The 18,324-nt window shown below is 47.8% G+C and overlaps 1 protein-coding gene across 1 annotated transcript in view; it reads right to left on the bottom strand.

Annotated features, from left to right (window-relative positions):
* The window catches only part of GPR141 (G protein-coupled receptor 141), a 56,679-nt gene extending 55,995 nt beyond the window's left edge, over positions 1-684 (bottom strand). The window contains exon 1 of the mRNA XM_063450663.1: positions 645-684. The gene's annotated coding sequence lies outside the window, so the exon portion shown is untranslated. The remainder of the gene's footprint in view (positions 1-644) is intronic.
* Between the last annotated feature and the right edge of the window lie 17,640 nt (positions 685-18,324).

The raw sequence follows: 18,324 nt of genomic DNA, 5'->3' as shown, positions 1-18,324 counted from the left end.
TCAGTATTGTTATTTGAAAAGTAAGTGTTCGTGCAAGGCTCCATGTATCAGCCTCTATTATTGTCACTGTATGTGTATGCTTCAATGTGTTTTATAGTCACCACTGTCAATGTGTGTGTATGCAGCAGTGCATGTTTGTCACTTGCAGGGTAATTCAGTAAGTTCCAAATTTTCAGAATCTGAATTGTAAAACTGAGGTTAAAACAGTCCTTGTCGGTTTTGTGTTTCCATCCATCCATCAATCCATATATATCTGTCTTTTCAAACTAAGATAGGGCAGATGTAAGATTTTTTTTTTTTAATGCAGTGTTATGACAGAACAGTGTAGTGGAGATTTTTCACTAAACATCAAATCAAAGTTGAAAACCAAATAGGACAATTCAGTCTAAATTAGTCAAGCTATAACTATAGTTTCTTCAGGTCAGTTATTTTTGCATTTTGTTTTCCAATTCTCTACAATTTGCTGTGTAGTAAATAAGTCCTAAATATTCTGGAATGCAAGATCATACTAAAACATAGTATACACCTGTTTTTACTTGCAAGACCTCCAAATACAAATACCTACGTCACATCTAAAATATTTGCTAATCATGCTTATCAATTCACTCATTTATTTTAAAAATGAAAATTAAATATATACTTACGTTTCTGACAGGAGCATTAGTGTGTGGTATGCACAGCCTCAGGGACAAGATGATTTACTGAATGCTACTTCCTCAAATGATTCACATTGATTGTGTGATTGTGACATGCACATATTGTTGTTGTTTTTTTTGTACTGTAGGAAACAGAACAACTACTTCAACATTTATAACACAAAGAAGACCACTGCATAAGCATCTATTCCTCTATTTATTGAGGGATACATTAGGAGGAAAGGTTAGGAACACATTTATGAACTAGGAAGTAAAACACTGTATCCAAATATAAATCAATCTGTATATCATCATCATCATCCTCATCATGTCATCATCATCATTATTAACAAAATTAAATAAGGTGCACAAAAAAAGGATACTTACAGAGTTGGGAAAATAATTACAAGGTTCACCGGTATTTTATTTGACGAAAATATAAATTTGTCAGATCTTTACTCAGTTGCACATCCAAATAAATCTTGCTTGAATATTTAATACTGGGATTTATTGTGAATATTGTTGATATGTACAGTAATTATAATTAATATAAGTCAGATTGAAGGGGGCGTGGCCGAACCGTCGATGAGCCTAGACGTGCTTCAATAGAGCTCCGCACCCATCGCGCCTTTAAGCCCACAAAAGCGACCTAAATCGACCTTAAATTACCCCACAAAGGGTCCCCCAACATGGAGAGGAGGATCCCCACGAAAAAAGGGAAAAAAAACGCGGACTCCGGGGGCTCCGTCCTCGACCACTTCGCCATGCAGCGGCATGGTCGGACGGGAAGCCAAGATGGCGACGGAGGATCCCCGCGCACCCCGACTCGGGCCGACACTGAAGCATCGACTATTGAGCAGGATACAGTCCTGGCCAAACTGGCTGAAGTCAGGGCTTTCCTGGCTGGCGAAATAGCCAAGTCGACGGCCGTGCTTCAGGCGGACATAGGGGCCTTGGGAGAGCGCACTGCAGCCCTGGAGGACCGCATGGATACCACCGCACGTGCCCACAACGATGTAGTCGACAGGGTGAACCGGATGGCAGCTCATATGGTCGAAACTGACCTGGCACTGGAGGACATGGCAAACAGATCCCGGAGGAACAACCTCCGCCTTAGGGGGCTCCCTGAAGTGAGGGACGAAAATCTGCGGGAGATCCTGCTTTCCCTCCTCCGGCCTCTCCTCCCTGGCCTCCCTGAAGAGCAGTGGCACATCGAGCGGGTGCACAGAGCCCTGCGAGCTCAGAGGGCTGACACTAACACCCCGAGGGACGTCATCGTGCGCTTCCTATACTTTGGCACTAAGGAGGCCCTTATGAAAGCAAGCCGTGATGGGCCCATCCGGCACGATGGGGCAGCTATCTCCCTCTACCAGGACCTGGCACCATCTACGCTGCAACGCCGGAGGGAGTGGCGGCCGATCACGGAGGCCTTGAGAGGAGCAGGCCTGAAGTATGCCTGGGGCTTCCCTTTTAAGCTGCTGGTGTTCCGGGGAGACCGGGCACACGTTTTGTCACCGGGTGGCGACCCTCAACGTTTCCTGCGGAACCTTGGAGTGCAACCGCCCCCAGAGCTCCCTGATGTATCCCTGTACTTCGATGATCTCCCTCAGCTGCCGAACGACTGGAGTGCTGCTGGATCCAAGGGCCACCGCTGACGACCGGAGGGTATTGTATGTTTCTCACACCATACTCTGTGGACCCCAGCCTTTTGGGACCGGCCCCGGAGGGATGTCTTTTTTGCATCCCACTTGGGGTGGGGGCCTCGGGGGGGTCTACATGGGCCGGGGTGGTTGTCACCTCCCAGTTGGGTCGGGGAGCGGGATGTGGGGCTGGGGTCCTTGCAGAGCGTTTGAAGCTCTGGATGGGTCCGGATCCGAAGTGCTTCCCTTACACCCCTTCTGTTTTTAATTATCCCTATTAACCTGCTGGATTCCTTCTTACGACTACTTATTACCCCCAGTTGACTGTTCGTTCTTAGTTTTTTGATCGCCACTTCTGTCCCGGAACGGAGGGTTTTTGGCCACCCGGGAGCCCCTCACTTGGTTTGGGTGGGATTAGGGCAGGGTGCTTCCCAAGGCGCGATTTTCTACAGCGGACTTAGTGTGCTGGAAAGTAGGCACAAGTCTACCTTGCAACTGGCTACAGCCCTGACTGTCCCTATATAATGCACCACCGGACTGGTGCTGTACCGGCTATGAGTATTGTGAACGTCATGCCAATGTGTTGCTAAGTCGCCTATGTGATGTATTCACTGTATCTCCCCCTTTGCACTCGCCTCCCCCCCCCCTCTCTTCTCCCCCCCCTCTCTCCTCCCCCCTCTCTCCTCCCCCCCCTCCCCCCCTTTCCTCCCCCCTTTCCTCCCCCCTCTCTCCTCCCCCCCCTCTTACCCCCCCCCCCTTTCCTCCCCCCTCTCTCCTCCCCCCCCTCTTACCCTCCCCCCCTTTCCTCCCCCCTCTCTCCTCCCCCCCCTCTTACCCTCCCCCCCTTTCCTCCCCCCTCTCTCCTCCCCCCCTCTTACCCTCCCCCCCTTTCCTCCCCCCCCCTTCCCCCTCTCTCCTCCCCCCCTCTTACCCTCCCCCCCTTTCCTCCCCCCCCTCCCCCCCCTTTCCTCCCCCCCCTCCTCCTTTCCTCCCCCCCTCTACCGCCCATTGGATTCAATGTATGTATGCTTCAGAACAGTGTTACACTTCTCCTCCAACATAGTCGTACATGCCTCTGGAAACATAGAGGACATGTAAACTGTAGTGATTTAAAAAAAAAAAACCATGCATATATATATATAATGACTTGAAAATCCCACAAAAAAAAAAAAAAAAAAAGAAAAGGGGAAAAATAATAATAAAAATAGAAGACAAAAGTTAAAAAGGGACTAACCAGGGGGGCTTCACATCTATAAATTTATCTCCACTATTGCAAACCGCTCAAAGTCTTTATGTTTAATAGTTAATCAACGTAAGAAAACGAAATAATAAAAAATAATAAAAATAAAACAGTAAAACTCAACATAAAATTAAGAAAAAAAAAAAAAAAAAACATAAAGGGGTACTGATATGAGTAGGATGAGGAAATCTGTGGATAGACATCAAGAGGATTAAAACTAAATTTTGTATATGGTTTCTGTCATTGCCTTACGTTGTATGGTGTTCTAGATTTCGCGTAATTATAGAGTCTGGGGGACGTCATAAAATCCCTTCGAATTACAGTTTTTGTAAATTACTGATGCATATCCTTTTACTGCTTTCTGGTAATCGGGCTAGACTCGGCCTATATTAATAATGTTGACATGAACCCTAGTGGTGCCTCTGGCGTGTGGGGGGGGTGGGCGCCTTGCCCCCATTTTTATTTTTCACTCCTCCGCACTGCTGGGTTTCTCCTTTGGGGGTTGTGGCCGCCCATGGGATGATCTCGACGCTGAGTGCCCTGTTCCCCCCCCCCGCATGGCAGTGGTACTTCTTTCATTTGTAGACCGCGTTGTGCGGTTGATTCCTCCGATTCACCAATGTTCTTCCGCTATATTCTCTGTCCCCATTGTCTGGCCTATGTGTATATCTCTTTTTTGTGTTTTTATTTCAACTGGGTATTCTGTTTTCAATTTTAAGTATTACTTGCGGTGTGATTCCTGTACATGTTGTTATGCTATGGATACTACAGGATTGGGGATGGTTTTAGGCTCTATCTCCAGGGCTAGCTAGGGTCCTGGACGGGTGGCGGACGGACTCAGCTTCCTAGGCCCCACTTACGGGGGGGTGGAACGGTGGCGAGTCAAGGGCCCCCAGTGGTGGATCTGCCGATTTTCCTAGACCTCTAACCGGATGGGGTCCTATCTAGGTCTATACAGATTCTAGGGGGCGCGAGGGAGCGGGAGCTCAGGGATCCTTGCTCCCTTATCGCGTTGATCGTGGTGGGAGATGAGGGAACACGCTACCCACAACACACTGGCTACTAGTGAGACCAGTGCTTCTCTGCATCCGACTAGATTTGGATGTCTTGGTTCTTCTTTTTCTTTCCTTCTTTTCTTCTTCTCTTTCCTTGTTCTCTCTCCAAGAGGCGCGGATCTGGGGGGCGGGGGGTGCGGGGGGATCTCGGCGGGGTCGCGTGATTCGGAAGGTCCAGGTGCCCGGCAGCGGGGATGGCCTGATACATGATGGCACTTAAAATCACTACATTGAACGTTAAGGGCCTCAACGCTCCTAGGAAGCGTCGACTCTTATTCAGGGAACTAAAGAGGCTACACACAGATATAGCATTTATACAGGAAACACACCTACCTAAGCAGGCCAAGTTTGGTCTGAAGGACCATGTCTTCAAAGGATCCTATGAAGCTAGATCGTTTCGCAAACGCAACGGCGTGGCCATTCTTGTCAGAAACAGCTGCCCTTTTAGGAAAGTGGTCCAAGAAGCAGACCCGGAGGGTCGGTATATCATAGTCTCGGGCGTCTTGCACTCGCATACAATTCATCTCATTAATTTATATGCCCCGAACCAGCCAGATCCGGCCTACTGGAAGACTATCCAAGAGAAGATAGCGGCATTGCCCTACGGTATGATTTATGTTGGAGGGGATTTCAATGCGACTCCGTGCCCGGCCGTGGACAGGAGCACGCGGGACGGAACCCCGAGATCCCACGGCAGAGGGGGCCAAGACCGACTGCTCAACCGGTTTTTGACGGACACTGGTTTGGTTGATGTTTGGCGCGCTCACCACCCGGGAGACACAGAATACACGTACTACTCAGCGCCGCATGGCACGTATTCTAGGATCGATCTCTTCTTAACTAATGTAGTGGGAATGCCCAGGATACTCGACTCGAGAATCGGGGATATTTCATGGTCGGACCACGCAGATTTGACCATTTCCTTGGGCAACCTCTGCGTGGCCTCTCCATGGAACTGGAAGTTAAACGCGTCCTTATTACAAGACCCCGCTTTGAGGGAGCAGATCCGGCAGGAAATACTGGAATATTTTGAAGCAAACGATACCCCGGACGTACATGTGAGCACGATCTGGGCAGCACATAAGGCTGTGATCAGGGGATCTCTCATCAAGTTGGCTACCAGACGAAAGAAACAGAAACATTCTAGATTGGAAACATTGCTGGGACGGCTGAGGACCCTTGAACTAAAACACCAAACGGCCCCTGACACAGAGACTTACGAGCGATTGGAGGCGGTTAGGAGGGATATTCGGACTTTACTGCTAGATGATGCGGCACGCTCCATGGTGTGGTCGAGGCGGACTTTTTACGAAAAATCCAATAAAATGGATTCACTCCTAGCCAGGACTCTGCGTCCCAAACAGGATCGTACGCACATAACAGCAATAAGACACCCAGATGGCACGACCAGAACAAGGCCCGACGAGATTGCTCGGGTTTTTGAGAACTTTTATAAGCAATTATACAACCATACTCCAGATAAACAGACATATGATGAAACTGAAGAAAGGACCATACTCGAATATCTCGATAAGCTCGGGATGACTAAACTCAAGAGGGAAACAGTGAGTGTTCTTGCTGCTGATATCACCGAGGAGGAAGTTTATAAAGCCATTTCCGACTTGAAAGGCAACAAGGCACCGGGACCAGATGGCTTCGATGGCTCCTATTATAAAATTTTTAAGGAAGAACTAGCGCCTCCACTGACTAGGCTCTTTGCCGCTCTCAGGCAGGGGGATCAGCTGGATCCGACCATGGCCCTCGCTACTATCGTTTTGATACCCAAACCAGACAAGGACCCCCTTGCACCTGAACATTACAGACCTATCTCACTGATCAACCATGATCTTAAGATCTTAGCGAAAATACAAGCAGAAAGACTGAATCCGTTGCTGACCTATCTGGTCCACGCCGACCAAGTGGGTTTCATTCAGGACAGACAGCTATTTGAAAATACTCGGAGGAACATCGACCTGATCTGGAAGCAAGCTACCTCAAAAATGCCGACGTTAGTGGTAGCTATCGACGCAGAAAAGGCTTTTGATAGGGTGAGGTGGCAATTTTTGTTCACGGTGCTGAAACATCTGGGGTTCCCGGACGAATACATAACAACCACGAAGGCTATGTACCACGACGTACGGGCACAAGTACAGATTACAGGAGCCCCTATGACGCCATTTCGGCTATATAACGGAACCAGACAGGGTTGCCCACTCTCCCCCCTTCTATTCGTGCTAGCACTGGAACCACTACTCCAAGCTATAAGGCAACATCCGAACATAAGGGGTGTGCGGGTGGGAAATAGTGAATTCACTGTATCGGCGTACGCCGACGATGTCCTCCTTACCATCACCAACCCCTTGGATTCTATGGCTGCTCTACAAGAGGTCATAAGGGAGTATGGCGCGACATCGGGTTATAAAGCCAACATGGAAAAGACCAGTGCAATGCCGATTCACATGCCAGATACCGACGTACACCGCATCCGAGAGACCTACAGACTTCGAGTGGAAAGGGAGGCCTTGAAGTACTTGGGCATTCAACTTACGGCTGACCCACTACGCCTATACTCCGCTAATTATGACCCCATGCTTCGAACATTGACTGGAGATTTAGAGAAGTGGACGGACAAGCCAATCTCCTGGATCGGACGGATCAACTCGGTTAAAATGAACGTCCTCCCACGTATTCTGTTTTTATTCCAGGCTTTACCTATTCGAGTTACAAAAACCCAATTGACTCCGTTACAAAGATCAATAGGTGAGTTCATCTGGCAGAATAGGAGACATAGGATATCTAGACAGGTCCTATACAGACGTAAGGATAGAGGGGGATTGGGCCTACCGAACCTATATTTCTACTATTTAGCTGCCCAGTTGACACAGGTAGCGATGTGGCACTCTTCGCCGGAAGTGAGGCGGTGGGTGGAGATAGAATCCGAGATAACGGGGTGGGACGTCCCCCATTTTACCATGTGGGTCCCGAAGGACCATAGGCCTCGGATACGGGCACTTTGCCCGTCCATTCAAAATTCACTCCGCATTTGGGACGAGAACGGTCGCAAATACGGACTGGCATCATCCCCCTCCCCCTTAACCCCGATACTCCGGAATAGGGAATTTCCGCCGGGAATGGCTCCTAGAGAATTTCAGAATCTGGAAAGAATAGGGTTGCAGCGGATTCATCAACTTTACCATAGTGGGCAGATAGTCCAATTCGCAGACCTTCAGCGAGAATCCCACTTAACACCAACGGACTTTTTTCGCTATCTTCAGATTCGGGACTTTGCTAGAAAGCCCCACATAAAGGGAGCTGCGCAAGCAGGGTTGACATTCTATGAGAAATTATGCCGAGCTGGAACCGTCCCCAAGGGTATGATAACACACTTGTACGCCCACCTTAGCACGGAGAACAAAGAATGGGGCCGTTTGGCCTACGCTGCCCAGTGGGAGGCGGATCTGGGAGAAGTTTTGGAAGGAGTGGAATGGCAGGAAATGTGGGAAGCTAACAAAAGTTCATCCGTTTGCGTCACCCTCCAAGAACAAACATGGAAGACCATGTTCCGCTGGTATACCACTCCTGTCAAACTCTATAAGATGCGCAAACTGGATACGGATGATTGCTGGAGGGGATGTGGTACCAGGGGTACGTACCTCCACATGTGGTGGGAATGCCCGAAACTACGCAACTTCTGGAAGGCAGTTGAAGGCCTATTGACGCAGACCTTTAACAAGCCCCTACTATTAGACCCGTGGGTATACCTACTGAACAGATCCATTGACGGATGGACCAAAAGGGAGCAGACTCTTGTCCACAAAATAACCCTTGGGGCTAGACGAACTATTGCCACAGCTTGGCTCTCTCCTGCAGGGCCGGAGATTTCGGGAGTGATATCTAGGATTCGAGACTGCCGACTGATGGATGATCTGACAGCACGAGTGAAGGGGACGACGGAGAAATTCATAAAACTTTGGGAGCCCTGGGATAATAGTTTAGCAGGATCTACGTAGACGGACCATATACATCAGTATGATGGGGTTTGGGGGGCCCTGGGGTTTTTTCCGTCCCGCGCTGGCCCAGGCTGGTCGTCCCGCTCTTCCCGCGCCCCGGTTCCGGCGCCTCGCCTCATTTCTCTCTTCTCTCTATCTGGACTTTTCCCTTTTCTCCTTCTTCTTCGACCACCCTTATTTCTCGGTTCTCGAGCGATGGGGGTGGGTCTCTCTTTATAACATAGGTCTAATTCTATCTTATTCCTTATTTTGCCTGCCTTACCAACATCTCCTCAGGTGCGATCGGTGTGATAAGGGAAGGTGGAGACCTGGTATTATCCGGTTCCCTTCCCTACTAAGCCCCTTAGGGGACGACTTAGAATTGCCTGAGACTTATAAACAACCTTCATTGAGAGCCAGTTGACATAGATGACCTAAACGGGGAAGCCAGGGGTGGTTTTGCATTTGCTATCAGTTCGCTTCTCGAATCACCACCGTTAGCTACTACCCACCTGACACGTAGCTTTATGTACTTGTGCCTCCTGTCGAATCGAACACCGGGGACTTAAACCAAAACATATTAGACTGATACCGAATCCCCGATGGGAGGCGGGTGGAATGGAATTTAGGGATAGGCGTGTCTTGTAGACAGATATCGATTAAGATTGCTTCTGGTTAAGAATGCTCTTTTACGCTCAGGCTTCTGCGCAGGCCACACGGTCATATTGTTTCTGTTTTGACAATTGCGGGCAAGAGTAGAGAATTTGAATACTGATGCCATATAAAAAACACAAAATCCTCGATGGGGGGCAAGTTGTATAGCATTTACAAGGGGGCTTGTGATATGGGCATATTTTCATTATTACGTTCACAAAACTGTTCTTTTGTACTTTGGCTTCTGCGCAAGCCTTCGAATTGTCTAATTCTTGCCTTACCCATCGTGTGCAAAAATAAAGAATTAAAAAAAAAAATAAGTCAGATTGAAACATAGAAACATAGAATATGACGGCAGATAAGAACCGTTTGGCCCATCTAGTCTGGCCAATTTTCGAAATACTTACATTAGTCCCTGGTCTTATCTTATAGCTAGGATAGCCTTATGTGGCGAAACCAGCTTCGCCACTGTGAACTGGAGAGGCCTGGCTGCTAGCCTCCTGCCCTGCGACTACGGCCCATGGACATATTGCTCTATAAACACTATATTTGGGCATGTAATAATTTATATTGCTGCTACTGGCCCTTTAAAATCAGCGATGGACATATTGGGACTTTTGGGACTAATGTCCCTTTAAGACTTTGTAACATATCACAGTAATACTGTCTTAAATATTATGTAGGTATTTATGTGTTCAGTTAACTGGGGATATGTAGAAATGTGTGTTTTATGTGTTAAATGTATCAGTATGTAATTTTATGTCTTGTACTGTCTTTTTGCAACCATGTGGTTAATGGAGTCTGACTCTAGTCCTAGATAATTGGATTACTTCTCCAATTATCTCCAGGGCAGAAGGGAGGAAGCCGGGATGCATTGTGGGGGATGTTTTACTTCTGTTTGGGCCAGATTGTGCCATGCTGCAAGCCAGGGCCCAAAAGATACTTTTAGTAACTTTTAAACCCCTGGTCGGATTCATGCCATTTTTTAATATGTTGTTCCCCTGAATGGATTGATTGTGGATATGTATTTTTATGTGAATGTGATGTATGGTTTTAAAGTTATGAAAGTTGTGTAAAAGTATATTTTACTCTGTATGCATAATGGGATTATGTGTCACACTAAGGGGAGGGGATGTGTGGGAGGTAACATCTATGTCATTGGTTCTTTTATGCCTCCCCCTGGGTGTGGCCTGTATGTGTGAGTTGGAAATAAAAGCCAGACTGGGTGTCCCAGTCTAGAGTTCTTGCTTAACCCTCAAAGCGATGTGTCGTCTCGGTCTTTGGGGGAATGGGATTGTATGCTGACTGCCAAGAGTGTAAGCCGATGTCTGCTTTTCTTGTTCAGCTGTTCCAGTGTTCGTGTGGTTCCAGTCGGGAGAATGGTGTTTGCAGTAGCTGCCTCTGCATCTGGAAAGGGGATTATCGCCTAAACTGGGTTTTATCCTCTTGTAAGTGAAACGGTCCGTTACAATTGGTGGCAAGCGGCGGGATCGTTCCTACAACCAGAGGGACAGCTACAGACAACACCATTTCTGGATTACAAATTGAGGGCAACGCTAGTATCCGTACAGCGACCCTATCTACAAAGGAAATCAGGAAAATGGAAGGAGACAGAGTCGCAGCTGCTGCAGCACCTCCGAGGGAGGAGGAGGAATCCGAGTTTGCCAGGGAATATAGGAGCAGGATGGCTCTATTCTCACCAGCCCGAGCGGAGCGGATGTCTACAACGATGTACAGGCGTACCTCATGCTGCGAACGACGCAGAGGAACCAACAAGCTGCGGGATTGTTCCCACAGCCAGAAGGACAGCTACAGAACACCAATTCCTTGGAGTTACAAATTGAGGGCAACGTTAGCACTCGTGCAGCGCCCCTGGCAGCAGAGGTATCCAGCGACTTGGAGCAGACAAGTATGGAAGGCTCTGACGCTGAAGATGATTTTATGGCCAAGGTGAGGCAGCAAGTGGCCCAGTATGGGGGTTATATATCCATGGACACATTCCAGGGGATCTGGAACCAGGTCATGGCTGAGCAAAACTCAAAGATGGACGAAGAGTATGATGAGCAGGAAGAGTGGTACAGCAGCAGATTAGAGGCTGCATCCGAGGAGGTTAGCCGCCCCCCCTGAGGCGGCAGGAAGAACCCGAAGTAGGGGTCCTCATAGATTGGTCCTGTGAGGAACCACAACAGGCAGGTGGAGATGGGACCGAGGTCTCTCTACCAGCCCTACAGGGATGCTGGGCAGTCGGCCCAGATCCCCAGCGGCAGTGTGTAACCCAGGGAGCTGATGGTGTCGTCCATCCTCCCCAGCGGCAGAGTAAGTCCCAGGGAGCTAAAGGTGTCGTCCTTCCTCCCCAGCGGCAGATTGTATCACAGGGAGCTGAAGGTGTCGTCCTTCCTCCCCAGCGGCAGTGTGTGTCCCAGGGAGATGAAGGTGTCGTCCTTCCTCCCCAGCGGCAGGCTGAGTTACAGGGGGCAGAGGTTGTTGTTCCTGCCCCCCAGCAGAAAAGTGATATGCCAGGAAGGCAGTGTGAAGTAAAGGGAGAGGAGAGCAGCGTCCTCCCTCCCCAGCGGCAGTGTGTGTCTCCGGGAGCTGATGGTGTCGTCCATCCTCCCCAGCGGCAGGCTGAGTTACAGGGGGCAGAGGTTGTTGTTCCTGCCCCCCAGCAGCAAAGTGATGTGCCAGGAAGGCAGTGTGAAGTGAAGGGAGAGGAGAGCAGCGTCCTCTCTCCCCAGCGGCAGTGTGTACCCCAGGGAGATGAAGGTGTCGTCCTTCCTCCCCAGCAGCAAAGTGATGTGCCAGGAAGGCAGTGTGAAGCGAAGGGAGAGGAGAGCAGCGTCCTCCCTCCCCAGCGGCAGTGTGTACCCCAGGGAGATGAAGGTGTCATCCTTCCTCCCCAGCGGCAGTGGGTACCCCAGGGAGCAGAAGGTGCCATCCTTTCTCCCCAGCGGCAGTTTGCCATCCAGAGAGAGGAGCTTGTTACACCCTCTCTCCCACGGCAACCTAACCCACCAAGGGGAGCTGTTAAGCCCCACAGCTGTGCAGATGGGACCGTAGTCTCTGCACTTACAGCACAAGGGATAGGGACGGTCGGTCCTGTTCCCCAGCCTCAGTGTGATGTATCCAAAGGGGAGACAGTCGGTCTCCCCCTCCGGCAGTCGAGCTGTGCACCTAAAGTGGAGACAGCCAGTCTCCAGCAACCAGGCGCCCACCAGACTACTCCCGTGGTAGTGCTGGCAACAGGACAGAGTACCGCTGGTCTCTGCCCCCTCAGCAACCCACCAAGGCAGCCTACCCGTCTCCCACCCAGCAGTGGTGAAACACCAGAACTTGGACAAAATCCTTCCTCACCCAGATGTAGTAACCGGTTAGTGTGGGTGGGCTGCTCTGTTATTTCTGTTTCGTGGGTGGGTTGCTGGACTAACCAGGGCACTGACCGGCAGAAAGTCAGGTACCCTGTTAGTCTAATTGGCAAAGGGGAGAAATGTGGCGAAACCAGCTTCGCCACTGTGAACTGGAGAGGCCTGGCTGCTAGCCTCCTGCCCTGCGACTACGGCCCATGGACATATTGCTCTATAAACACTATATTTGGGCATGTCATAATTTATATTGCTGCTACTGGCCCTTTAAAATCAGCGATGGACATATTGGGACTTTTGGGACTAATGTCCCTTTAAGACTTTGTAACATATCACAGTAATACTGTCTTAAATATTATGTAGGTATTTATGTGTTCAGTTAACTGGGGATATGTAGAAATGTGTGTTTTATGTGTTAAATGTATCAGTATGTAATTTTATGTCTTGTACTGTCTTTTTGCAACCATGTGGTTAATGGAGTCTGACTCTAGTCCTAGATAATTGGATTACTTCTCCAATTATCTCCAGGGCAGAAGGGAGGAAGCCGGGATGCATTGTGGGGGATGTTTTACTTCTGTTTGGGCCAGATTGTGCCATGCTGCAAGCCAGGGCCCAAAAGATACTTTTAGTAACTTTTAAACCCCTGGTCGGATTCATGCCATTTTTTAATATGTTGTTCCCCTGAATGGATTGATTGTGGATATGTATTTTTATGTGAATGTGATGTATGGTTTTAAAGTTATGAAAGTTGTGTAAAAGTATATTTTACTCTGTATGCATAATGGGATTATGTGTCACACTAAGGGGAGGGGATGTGTGGGAGGTAACATCTATGTCATTGGTTCTTTTATGCCTCCCCCTGGGTGTGGCCTGTATGTGTGAGTTGGAAATAAAAAGCCAGACTGGGTGTCCCAGTCTAGAGTTCTTGCTTAACCCTCAAAGCGATGTGTCGTCTCGGTCTTTGGGGGAATGGGATTGTATGCTGACTGCCAAGAGTGTAAGCCGATGTCTGCTTTTCTTGTTCAGCTGTTCCAGTGTTCGTGTGGTTCCAGTCGGGAGAATGGTGTTTGCAGTAGCTGCCTCTGCATCTGGAAAGGGGATTATCGCCTAAACTGGGTTTTATCCTCTTGTAAGTGAAACGGTCCGTTACACCTTATGCCTATCCCACGCATGCTGAAAGCGGCACTGTATAATAATATAATAACATATATAATAAAAGCTGAAAACTATACATAAAGGGTATTGTTGCAAATAGGGACTGCAGGATATGCACACACAATACTTTTGAATAATTTTAAAGCGGCACTGTCATCCCGAACTTACCTTTCTTTAATCGATTCCTCTTCTCTCCTTCTGTCAGGATCTGTTCTTCATTTCTTCCTATCTGCTCTAGTTTTCTTTAAAACATAAGACAAAGTAGGGACTACTTGTCTTATGGAGGATTCCTACGCGTGACCATCTGTGGCCAGCGGAGGAGCAAAGTGTGCTTCATTTCCGCTGGTCAGAGAAATGTTCCCATTATTATTATTATTATTGCCATTTATATAGCGCCAACAGATTCCGTAGTGCTTTACAATATTATGACAGGGGGGATGTAACTATAAATAGGACAATAACAAGAAAACTTACAGGAACAATAGGTTGAAGAGGACCCTGCTCAAACGAGCTTACAGTCTATAGGAGGTGGGGTATAAGACACATTAGAAGGGAAATATCAGTCAAATAGGGTGGGAGTGAAGCAGAGCTGCAGGAGAGAGTAAAGCACTGCCCTCTAGGAGAGAGCAAGAGACAGGTATGTAAGGTAGAGGATACTCTGGGAGGCCATAAGCTTTCCTGAAGAGATGGGTTTTAAGACCCTTCTTAAATGATTGAAGACTAGGGGAGAGTCTGATGACGGTAGGCAGGCTATTCCATAGGAAAGGAGCCGCCCGCGAGAGGTCCTGCAAGCACGAGTTAGCCGTACAGGTGCGAGCAGCGGTCAGGAGCAGAGGGAACAAGGAGGGGTATACCTATGGATCAGTAGATAGATATAAGAGGGGCTAGAATTGTTCAGTGCTTTAAATGTATGGGTTAGCACTTTGAATTGACTCCTATAGATTACAGGGAGCCAATGTAAGGACAGGCAGAGGGGTGAGGTGTGAGAGGACCGACTAGAGAGGAAAATCAGCCTAGCTGCAGCATTCATTACAGACTGTAGCGGGGCAATATGGCTTTTGGGGAGACCAATCAGGAGAGGGTTACAGTAATCCATGCAGGAAATTACTAGAGCATGGACACGCTCCTTGGTAGCATCTTGCGTAAGAAAGGGGCGGATGCGGGCTATGTTTTTAAGTTGGAACCTACAGGATTTGGCAACATACAGGATGTGAGGCTCAAAGGTGAGGCCACAGTCAAGTATGATGCCAAGACAGCGTGCTTGCAAGGATGGACTTATGTGGATATCACTGACTTGAAGGGAGAGCGAGAGAAGAGGATCAGTATTAGGAGGAGGAAAGACAAGGAGTTCAGTTTTAGAGAGATTGAGTTTCAGAAAGCGTGAGGACATCCAGTCAGAGATGGAAGAAAGGCAAGCAGTGACACGTTGCAGGACGGCAGGGGAGAGGTATATCTGAGTTTCATCAGCATACAGGTGGTAGTGGAATCCAAAAGTGGCAATAAGTTTGCCAAGAGAGGCAATATAAAGAGAAAATAGAAGGGGACCAAGGATAGAGCCTTGGGGAACTCCGATCGAGACAGGGCGAGAGGAGGAGGCATCCTTGGAAAAGGAGACACTGAATGAGCATTGGGAGAGAAAGGAGGAAAACCAAGAGAGGACAGAGTCACAGAGACTGAGCGATTGAAGAGTTTGAAGGAGGAGAGCATGATACGGTGTCAAAGGCAGCAGAGAGATCAAGGAGAATTAATATGGAGTAGTGACCTTTGGATATAGCTGCGATTAGGTCATGAGTAACTTTGATAAGAGCAGTCTCAGTAGAGTGGAGAGGGCGGAAGCCAGACTGAAGAGGGTCAAGGAGAGAGTTGGAATTGAGGAAGCGAGACACACGGGTAAAGACAAGTCTTTCCAAAAGCTTTGATGAGAAAGGGAGCAGGGATATGGGACAATAGTTAGAGGGGGAGGATGGGTCAAGAGATGTTTTTTTCAGGATAGGTACTACAGTGGCATGTTTAAGGTCAGCAGGAACAGTGCCAGAAGAGAGAGAGCAGTTAAGGATGTGTGTTAGGGTAGGCACAAGACAAAGGGAGAGAGATCTGATGAGGTGAGATGGGACAGGATCGAGCGGGCAAGTGGTGGGGCGAGAGGAATGGAGAAGCGCAGCCACCTCTTGCTCAGTAGCCAGGGAGAACGTCTGAAGGGTAGGGAAGGCATGATTAACGTGTGGTTGAGAAAGAACGGCAGGGAGGGGAGAATTGTTTCCTTAGCTGTTCAATCTTGTCGGTAAAGTAGCATGCAAAGCTATCAGCTGTAAGGTTAGTTTAAGGGAGGGCCACAGCAGGGCGGAGAAGAGATTTAAAGGTGTCAAAGAGACGTCTGGGATTGTGGGAGCATGAACTAATGAGAGAGGAAAAGTATGACTGTTTGGCGAGGGCAAGGGCTGCGCTGTTTGAATGCAATATGAATCTATAATGGAGCAAGTCTGCCTGGGTGCGGGACTTCCTCTAGAAGCGTTCAGCACAACGGGAGCAACTCTGCAGATAGCGTGTTGATTTAGTATGCCAAGGTTGGGGTTGAGTCCTCCTCGAGGTGCATGTTTGGAGCGGCGCTGCAGCGTTCAAGGCAGAGGTGAGGGTAGTGTTATATGTGGAGATGGCCAGTGAGAGACAGGAGAGGGAAGGGATGGGTAGCAGTTGTGAATCAATGTCAGCTGACAGCTGCTGGAAGTCAATAGAGTTAAGGTTCCTCCTGACTTGAGGGGGGTTAGGCTGAGGTTGTTGGGTGAGGGGGTAATCGAGAGCAAGGGATAAGAGGTGACTTTCCTCCCTGTTCCCGTGATGCATCCTGGTCAGTATTGCCGAACATCCTGTCATTTAGACAGAACGCCGGTGAAACTGCCAAATTGCATCCTAACAGAATGAGAACAGTTTCTCCATTCGTGTTAGGATGCATTTCGGGAATTTTTTTTCAGATCGGATCCTATTCGTGCTGCGGCTGCATCTTGCAGCCGCTTAGTAGATAACTCCCTAATTGGGAGTTATCTACCAAAGGGCTGAAAGACCTAAATTGGTATTTCAGCCACATTTATTAATACTAAGTAAAGATTACTTAGTATTAGTAAATTCTTCACCCACTCGCTATACCGCGAGTAGGGGCATGTCTATTGGCTGTGTCTCACTTTTCCAAATAAATATAATTGAATATACTTGGAGTGCCTGGATCCTCTTTGTATCACTGATATCTACTCCCTGGGGCTGGTGCTGGCCCTTGGTCCAGTTTAGCACCCGGATCTTCAGGCAATTGGAGTGCGGTTTAGTTTTTTTCTCTTTTTGCAACTTCTCACACAGGCTTTGTCTGACTGGAAATCATGAAAGTTACAGTCAACAGCATATTTAAGGCAGATATTTCTTATTTTAAATTGGCCTTTCATGTCGGGTAAAATTCAGTCCTATCTGTTTTTATTTTTGTTTTTTTTTGATGAGAGAGAGATATGAAAAAAGAATTGGATTTCAAATATTGCTTTCCCTTTCAGCAAACAAAACAGCTGCATCTATAAAGAGTTAAGGCTCCCAGCAGGGGTTAAATTGAGAGTACCAGTTTAATATGCATTTCATTTGCCCATCTAAAACAGATGCAGACTTGTAGTGCAGTATTTAATGCACATTTATTAAAATGCAAAATAAAACCTCTTTATTAAACGAGTAATGAGAAAGCCCCACATTGAAAAATTCACAACTGGACATTCTATTAACAAGTGCAGGTATATCTGTAGACTTCGGTGTCCAAATGAAGCTTTCTGACTCAGATTTACAGTATGTTACTTCCACCATCCTCCTATGTCTATAAACACTACATGTTTCACCTGTGATGGCTTCATCAAGGTTACATGCCTGTATGCTGTATGAGTTTACTTATGTAACATGGCCCCAGGAAACTTCTGACTGGCCTGAGAGTGGGGACAATTATCAAAATATCAGGGTTTTTTACTAAAATTATAATTGTCAGGTATTCAAAGTGAGTTCAATGTAAATTTAAAATTTTAGACATAACTAGCTAAACTTTGATATAGCATAGATAACTTGACAAATTTTCAGCTAAGAATTCAATTTACCTATTTTGGCCTTAATTTCAAATTTACACTGAATTCATGACAATTCTCACTTTAGTAAATAATCTTGTTAATATGGCCTCATTTGGTCGCTAGGTCCCTCTACTTGTATAATTATTTTGAGCCCCCACCTGTAACCAATGGATTGGGGTGAGCATCTAGGATCCCCCCAATTATAGTATAATAGACTCCACACGCCTGTTGTGGCAGAACCTTCTGAGTAGCAAAGATCATGAGTATGAATGGACCTTCTGCATTCTTCCTGTCATGAGGGTTCCAAAGGCGTCCAGAAAGAGACACACAGAGGGGCTGGGGGGAATATGACACATAGAGGGATTGGGAGCAAATGAGACACATAGAAGTGCTGGGGAAATTAGACACTTAGAGGGGTTGTGAAGGAATGAGACAAACAGAGGAGCTGGGGGCATGAGACACACAGAGGGGCTGTGCGGGAGAAAGAGACATAAAGAGGGGCTGTGGGAAGAAAGAGA

The sequence above is a fragment of the Pelobates fuscus genome, chromosome 4, assembly GCF_036172605.1.
Source record: "Pelobates fuscus isolate aPelFus1 chromosome 4, aPelFus1.pri, whole genome shotgun sequence".
NCBI lineage: Eukaryota > Metazoa > Chordata > Amphibia > Anura > Pelobatidae > Pelobates > Pelobates fuscus.
The sequence above is the reverse complement of the archived record's forward strand: the minus strand, read 5'-3'. Positions and strand labels throughout refer to the sequence as shown.